General features: G+C 37.7%; 2 pseudogenes; both read left to right on the top strand.

Moving 5' to 3' along the window:
• Nucleotides 1-1,149: 1,149 nt before the first annotated feature.
• LOC106735327 (olfactory receptor 4C16-like) lies at nt 1,150-2,031 on the top strand (annotated as a pseudogene).
• A 3,270-nt stretch (nt 2,032-5,301) lies between these two features.
• On the top strand, nt 5,302-6,223 carry LOC106735328 (olfactory receptor 4P4-like; annotated as a pseudogene).
• The last annotated feature ends 2,810 nt before the right edge of the window (nt 6,224-9,033 follow it).

Below are 9,033 nucleotides of genomic sequence, written 5' to 3' on the forward strand. Positions count from 1 at the left end.
AGCAGTTAGCGTAATGGCTATGTCGCTGGACTCCCACGTAGTCGACCGCGGTTCGTGTCCCGGACTCGGTGGCTTAAAACTCACGCCGGGCGCGTGTGCGTGCGTGCCCAAGATCCCGAGAGGAGAATGGAGGAGAAGGGATTGCGGCGTGACCATCCCCCCTGGGGGGTGATTTCTCGCTTTCTGTCTCTATGTCTCTCTCTGTCTGTCTGGCGAGCGCACGCGCCCTACAGTGAAAATCTCTCCAAAAAATTAAAAAAAAAAAAAGATGTTTAAGCTAAAAAACTTGAATCTTAAGAATAAGAATTGTTGAATAGTAATTAATATACCTCATCCCCATTTTATGAGATGTAACCTCAGGGACTATGAGACCTCAAGGAGTGCCTTTAATAAATTGGCAGAAGAAAATTAGAAACGGGAATATTCATATATTACTAATTGTTAAATAATATTATTTTCCATTCATCAGTATATGTCAAGTATTAACTATAATAAATGTACATCAATGGACTAGCAAATTACCTAGAGGATATAAGCATTTTTTTTTCTTCTTTCAAGCTGGAAAATCTGGGAGAAATTGTATACAGAAGTGCAGAAAAGTATGTATTTACAAAAAATATATTTGTATAGATATGTATAATAGATATGTTATATATGAATGTGTATAGATAAGATATTCTCTTTGGTGTGGCAGCGATGTGTAACTTTACATTTATATCACAAAATGACAAGGATAGTCAAATATATTCTAAACGCTGAGTGATGCATCATGCAAAACATGGACAGATTTGCTAAATATGAAAAAAGAAGGTAATATGAGATAGAGCTATACCTCTTAACTTTTTATTTATAGAACTGACAAAAGAAATCAGAAGCATGGGAAAGTTAACAAGTCTTATATTTGATGAATGACTTAGAAGATATTATATTCATAATCATGTTTGAGACTTATACTCCTATGAAGTGGTCATTAAAATTGAGGAATAAGAATTGAAATTACCTATTTAGAAACCAGAAACAGAATGTTCCTGATGAAGAATGATTAATTGTGTTTAGGATACTCCATAACATAACACATCATAAATTAATTCCTTTATATTTTGCAGATAAAGTGTTTTATACTCACTCCATTTCCTCATTCATGAAACCATGGACCTGAATAATAATGTGACTGAGTTCATTCTGCTTGGGTTGACAGAGGATCCTGTTAGGAAGAAAGTAGTATTTGTCTTTTCTTTGCTTTTCTATTTGGGGACACTGGTGGGTAATTTGCTTATTCTCACCACCATCAAGACCAGTCATGCACTTCGGAGCCCCATGTACTTTTTTCTTTTCTACTTATCCTTATCTGATACCTACTTCTCTACTTCCATAGTTCTCGAATGGTTGTGAATTCCCTTTTGAATTAGACAATTTATTTCAGTGAGTGCATAATTCAAGTATCTATATTTCATTTCTTTGGTTGCCTGGAGATCTTCATTTTTATCCTCATGGCTGTTGACCCCTATGTGACCATCTGTAAGTCACTGCACTACATGACCATCATGAGCTGCTGAGTCTGCAATGGGTTGGTGGTCATGGCCTGGGTGGGGTTTTGTGTCCATTTTTAAACTCAAATTTTCCTTGCCTCAAGTCTGCCATTCTGTGGCCCCAATGTAATTGATCACTATTCCTGTGGCTTTTAGCCCTTGTTGAAACTTGCCTGTGCAGAGACTTATGTAATAGATTTATAACTCTTATTTAACTCTTGGTTTCTGATAGTGGATCCATTTATATGGTGTGTTTTGTCATACTGATGTGCTGAAGGGAGGAGCAAAGTTCTCCCACATCATTGTGGTTATCTTGCTTTTTGGACCTTGCATATTTATATACACACATCCTACAATCACTTTCCCTGTGGATAAGATGGTAGCTGTTTTTTATACAATAGGAACACCTTTGCTTAACCCTCTGATTTATACTCTGAAGAATACAGAAATGAAAAATGCCATGAAGATATTATGGAGCAAGAAATTGATTTCACACAACTAAAGATTAATGAATATTTCAAAACTTTTCCACTTATTCTTTCTTACTATTGTAAATACATTTTCAATCGATTTTCATAAAATAGATTGTTCAATTCACTCTCTTACACAGTTTTATTTTTCACCTGGAGTGTCTTATATTTTCAGATTCACAGGGCTTGTCCATTAACTTTTGTTTTTTGGAGGATAATTCTAATTTTGAAGGGAAATGCAATTATCTGAACAGATAGATAGCTTTTCAAAGTAGAATTCTTACATTATACAGCTGTTTTTAAAAATCTAAATGTTTTTGGATTATACAGTAGCTCAGTGGCAAAACACTATGCTCTGCAAGGCTATTCTACAGTTTGAATTCCCAGTTCGAGCCCAGAATTTTCCCTCAGTATGCCGGGTGTGTATTTTCTCACATAGCAGGGCTGGCTGAAGGCTGGGCTTAGAGCAAAGCATCAAGACTGTATTAGGTGTGTGCTCTCTGTTTCTCTTGCTCATGGTAGAAATAAATGAACTTTAAACAATATACATTTTTTTCTCCATAAAAACAATTTTGATAAGTTTTCTATTTTCTCATATTCCGTGAGGCTTTACCACTTCCAGTAGACTCAGTTTTCAGTCTGGTTTAGGGCTGTTTTAAGTAGGCCAGTACACAATTTCCAGGGGAGTTAGCAGGGAAATTGTAGCTATATCAGGTGTCTGCATAAATTTGGGTATATAATAATTGAAAACTGGATGGGAAAGCATTAAGATATACATTCATTTATTTGTGACAAACCTTACATTTTATAATTAAAAAATCAGTCAACATTGACTTTTACTGATAAAGACATCATATATTTGTATTCATGCATATGTGTACCACTTGCAGGGGCTTTCATCCTTTCAGTAGATCCAGGTTTCCATCTAGACTTAATTTATATCTGATGAAGGACTTTCTTTGTAGTTAATCATATACTGACATGTTTCTTGACTTTTGTATATTCAAAAGTCTTTCCTCTATCCTTGTTTATGGTAGTTTTCCTGAATTTGTTGATTCTAGGTTGAAACTTACTATTTGAGTACTATGTTTTAAAGTTTTTATCGTATATATTAAAGGTATATAAATGATATTTTGATACACACAATGGATGGTTACTGTAGCCAAGAAAATGAAAATATGTATCATCTCACAAATTTACTGTCCCTTCTTAATTTTTTTCCCAAGAGGATCTACAATCTACTGTTTCAGCAAAAATCCTAAAAAAATATATTATTAGCTATACTCCTCTATCGTATATTAGATATTGAGTCATTTATACAAGACATCTGCAACTTGGTATTGTTTCAACTACATCTCCTGCTTTTACCCTCCTCACTCCTCCCCTCCATATATTTCATTCTCTGGTTCTGTGTATTTGATATATGAGTGAGATCACAAAGTGTCTTTCCTTCTGTATCTGACTTAGATAGTATTCTACTGTTTTCTGGTCTATTTTTCTGGCAAGAAGTTTGCTGTATTTCTTGCCTTTATTCTTCTGTATAGAAAGGTTTTTTTCGATGGCTGCTTTCAAAATTTTTACTGTCATTTCTTATGACTAATTTATTATGAAGTATCTTTTGGTTTAGTGTTAATCAAGATTTTTATGGTAGGGCTTTGTTATATTTTTGGGTCTGTGTTTTAGGGGTTTTTTCAACATGTAAAAATTGTGGCATTATTTTAAATTTTATTATTATTTTATTCTATTAAATTTATCTATATGTTTTCTGTGACATCTTTCATTTTATTCTTTGAGCATTCCAATTATTCATATGTTAGGCAGTTTGAAGTTTTCCCAAAGTCCATTGAAATATTGTTATTCTCCATATTTCTACATAGCATTTTCAATCTTGTCTATTTATGATACTATTGAACATATTTATAATAATTTATTTAAATGTTTTTGTTTCCTAAGCCTGTAAATATTATTATTTTTGTGTTAGCTTGAACTAATTGTGTTTCTCCAATAGTGGATTATGTAGTCCTGCTTCATTGTATACTTGGTAGTTTTTGTATTGGATAGTATATATTGTGAAACTTTCCTTTTTTGTTCAATATTTTGTATTTTTACAAAATTTCTTGAGATTTGTTCTATGGGACTAGAAAAGTACTTAATTTGTGAAAAATGTTATTTTGACTTCTGAGTCTAAGCATTTCTGAATCCCTAGTGCAATATACATGATGAGGTCTTTTATTCTGGAAGATGGAAAGCCCAAACTATTCCAGGCCCTGTGTGAGTTGCAGGAGTTGTCTGATATCATTAATCATACTGGATATCTCAAAGAAATCAATGTCCTCAAGATCTTAACTCTCCACAGATTAATCTATACATGAAAGTATTTTCCAGTAAAATCATTAACAATATCCTGTTTAACTAGACAATTGTTCATATGGAAAAATACACAAAACATAAACAAGTAACTCATGGCAAAAATATGAGGAAAAGACTCAGGTATTAAAATATATCAAAGATTTAAATAAAATAATATAACACTAGGGTCCAGCAGCTGGTGTAATGGTGTAATGGCTATGTCCCTGGTTCGAGTCTATATCCTGTTGGGATTTAGGGCATGCATGCATGTGCACCCAGTGTGATTTTCAAGCTGCAGGGCTGGGATTTGGATCACATAGAAGACTGTGTGGGGTTTGACTCCCTTAACCACTAAACAACAGATCACCTCCTCTTTTTTTTTTTTAATTTATAAAAATGTTCTAAAGGCACTTTTTTGTGATTGTTACCCAGGGGTCCACTAAATAAAATATTGAGTTCATGGAATTTAAAGACATCCCTGAATTTTCAGGGTTTAGAACAGTTTTAATCACTAGGAAGCACTGAAAATTATGATGACCCCTCTGCTCTTGAAGGACAGGTAAACTTAGGTTGTTTTACACATATGCTGCAATACTGAAATTGCTTCTAAACATTGACCTGTAATCAAGTGTTTCATTTTTCAGGTTTTTGCCCCATTCATGGTAAATGCAAGACTTCAGAATTTATAACAATTACTGATCATTTGTGTTGTCATGACTGTGTATCTTCTCTAGTGAACTGCACTCTGTTTATGAGCAGAGGTTACAGGGTTTTTTTAATTAATTCCTGAACAATAAGCACTGATCATACTGATTGAATTATACAATCAATATGCATTAATTGGATAAATAAATGACTTTGGATAGAAATCAATAATTTCAAAAGAATTTAGTATTTCAAGTATATGTATTAAAGTCTCTATCTCTAAATTATCCCAACCACAGAAGCAATGAAATGAAAATGTCACAGAGTTTATCCTCCTGGGACATTTTAGGGATGAAGATGCACAGGCTGCCTGCTTTGTGCTGTTCTTGCTTTGCTATCTTGCAATTCTCTCAGGAAACCTGCACATTTTGCTTATTGTCAGGGGTAGCTCCCTCAGTGAACAGCCCATGTACTTTTTCCTCAGCTACTTCTTCTTCCTGATGCCTACCTAATTTCCATGGTGGCTCCAAAGCTGATCTTGGATTTGCTGTCCCATTGGAACTCCATCTCCTACAATGGTGGCATAGCCCAGATGTTGTATGCCCACTTCTTTGGAGCCACTGAGATCTTCATCTTGGTGGCCATGGCCTATGACCACTTATGCAGCCATCTGCAAAATTCTTCACTATATGATCATCATGAGCAGAGGGGTATGCTATGTCCTGGTGCTGACCTCTGTTATCAAAGCATTTATCCACTCCTTCTTATAGGTATTGATTGCTCCTGAGCTTCCTTTTTGTGGCCCCCAATTAGATAGAGCATATTTGTGTGATGTATTCCCCTTGCTGAAGCTGACCTACACTGACACTAGGGTGTTGGTTATTACTGCCAGTGCCACAATAGTAGTGTTGTCCATTTTTACTTTGTTGCCTTGGTAATTTCTTACATCATCATCCTGACCACATTGAAGAACCACTCATCTGAGGGCTGTAGCAAAGTCTTCTCCACCTGTGGCTCACACATCACTGTAGTGCTCATGTACTTCTTGCTCCTCATCTTCACCTTTGTGCCCATGGCTGATTCTGTCAGTGATGACAAGATATTTGCTCTGTTTTACACCATGACCACCTCCAGGTTATCTACACACTGAAAAATACAGATATAAACAACACCACGAAGAAAGTGTGGTGCCGAGAGAGGCTGAAAGGAATTGAATACTCTGGTGTTTGAGCCCTTTGCTCAGTCGTGTTCTACCCACAGAAACAACACTGACAAATGTAGCAGGTGCAGGGAAGTGGTGTGCAGTTGTCAAATGTTGCAAGCTGTGATCAGAATATCTAATCACTCTTCTCTGTTCTTGTATTTTTCTGAGTCTATAAATAAGTGGATCAAAATTCTATAATTTATTCTGTACTTCATGATCCCAGATCTAGTAGGCATTGTAACACTGTCATCAGGCCAAATTACAAAGACTACATGGTTTGGCAGTTATGCCCTGCCACCTTAGGAAATAGATCTTTTAACTGTAATATCTCACAAAGGATGAGCACCTAAGCACTTCTATTTTTAAGCTTTTCATAAAAATAAAGTTTAGTGAAAAACAATCTATGTGTTATATGTGTTAGATATTTTAAATGTATTTATTTATTTTAATTTTTTATTATTTTTGCTAAAGGACTTGTGTGGAAATTAGAGACAGAGAGAGACAGAGTGAGAAATCACCCTCATTGGAGAATGGCCATGCTCATCACCCTCATTGGAGGATGGCTATGCTCTAATCCCTTCTCCTCCATTTTCCTTTTCAGTTTTGGACATGCCCACACAGGTGCCCAGCATGTTTTTCAAACCTCAGATGCTGGGAGTCAAACCACACAATCAGCCATGTGGGATCCATCTGGCTTTTCACTGACTGGACCCTATTCCAATTCTTTAAGTTAACAAATTATATTTCTAAAAGAATGCAATATAAGACATCTAAGAATTAGATGTAATTAATTCTTAGTATTTAACTGTAATTAATTTTTAGTATCATATGGGTTGTGCATTCCAGTGATTAGAAGTTTCAAATTGGACCATTGAAATCAAGAGGATGGATTAAGACTCTTTTGTGATTGTCCCTTTACAGAAATCACATGCCTTCCCAAAGGCTAAAGAAATCAGGGAAGTGATCACAACATCTGGGTACAGCTCAGAAATAGAAACAGGTACATTGAACTGTCAGGAAGGACAGTTTTACTTTACCAAGGTCCCTTTTCTCCCAACCCCAGACAACTCAGTGCGGAGAGAACTGCCCTCCCACTGGGAGATGGAGAGGTAAGTGAGCACTAGACTCTGCCCTGGATCCCAAGACTGGGCCCGCCCCAGGAAAACATAGTGCCAGGCAGGTCCCCATGGAGGGGGTCAGAGAGCTTGTTTGCCCTCCACAGAGCCTGACTGGACTCTCAGGCTTCAGGGCAACCTGGGAATAGGTTTTGGGGCTGCCCCACTGCCAGACCAACCTCAGTGTCTACAAGCTCTGGAACACCTCCATCACTGGGCCAGTCACAAAGACTCCAGGCTCTAAACTGGTTCAAGCAGCCCTGATCACCAGTATGGCACACACAAGAGTGTCTCCACATCAGGCTGCAGGTTGGCATCCACGAACTGAAATTCCAAACCGACTGTGGTGCCAGGAGGTATCTTGTAACCTCAGACTACAGGTCTGCCTAGTGAACCCAGGTTTTAGACCTTCCCCAGTGCTAGGTCAGCCCCTGTAGAGCTAGTCATCAGTACAGCACTCTCAGACTCAGTCCTCCTGGGACAAAGCACCATACCTGCTCTAAGTTTCAGATCAGTTCAGAGCAAGGTAGGCCCACACAGCACCAGGCTCTCAGTCTGTTCCTGTGCCACGATAGTACCAGACTTGCACTCATGGACATAGGGTACAGTTCTGCCAAGTGAAAACCCAGTCCCTGAAGCCTCAAATTCTAGGTTAGCCCCTATGGACCAATAATCTGGTAGATCCAGGGTCAACGTTAGGTCTTGTAAACTCCAGGGCTAGAAGGCAACCATGGACTCAGGCTCCAAAGCACCCTTTGACCAAGGTTCCAGATCAACCTCTATGGCCCTCATTTCCATGTCTGCACCCACATATCTACTATATGGGCTGGCCCAGTGGTCCAACCTCTCAGCCAGTACTTCAGTACTTATTTATTTATTTATTGGTGGGGGTGGTGAGGATTTTTGCTTTAAGATATATGAGCTCACTAGAGACACAGAGAGAGACAAAGAGAAAAAGTGAGAACTTATTCCCCTGGTATATGGCCATGTCACAATCCCTTCTCCATTCTCCTACCAGCGTTTTAGGCCTAACCTTACTGACCTAGTGATAGGTCCACCCAAACCCCCCGTGAACCCAGGAACCAGTATTCTTGGACTCCAATAGCAAGACTGCCTTTGGACTATACCAGACTGCCTGCTCAGAATGTCTGGTGTTCACAGGTAATGAGAGCTCAAAAACCAGAGGGTACGAGACAGGAAATCAAGGATGGGAAAAAAAAGCAAAACATACAGGAAACAAGAAGTGGAAAATTATTTGATGATGATAACATGTATGTTGATGTGCTTGACTGAGCCAATATACAGTGAACTCTGGATGGAAAATCTCACTTTGTATGCTGTAATGATGTACAGTGAATGAATGTAAATAAATAAATTTATTAAAGAAAAAAGAAATAAAAACAATTTGAGAAGACTACAGTAAGTCTTAGAAAAGTCATGACATATTAGAAAAAAATACATCATAGGACCAGCAGTTGGCATAATGGCTATGTTGCTGGACTCCCATATAGCTGACCATCATTCGAGTCTTGGATCTAGTGACTTAAACTCATGCTGGGTGCATGCGCGTGCATGCCCAAGATCCAGAGAGGAGGATGGAGGAGAAGGGATTGCAGCGTGGCCATCTCCCCTGGGGGATGATTTCTCACTTTCTATCTCTTTGTCTCTCTGTCTTTCTGGTGAGCACATGCACCCTATAGCAAAAACTTCTCCAAAAAAAA

This window comes from Tupaia chinensis, unplaced genomic scaffold, assembly GCF_000334495.1.
Source record: "Tupaia chinensis unplaced genomic scaffold, TupChi_1.0 Scaffold000357_1, whole genome shotgun sequence".
Classification (NCBI taxonomy): domain Eukaryota; kingdom Metazoa; phylum Chordata; class Mammalia; order Scandentia; family Tupaiidae; genus Tupaia; species Tupaia belangeri.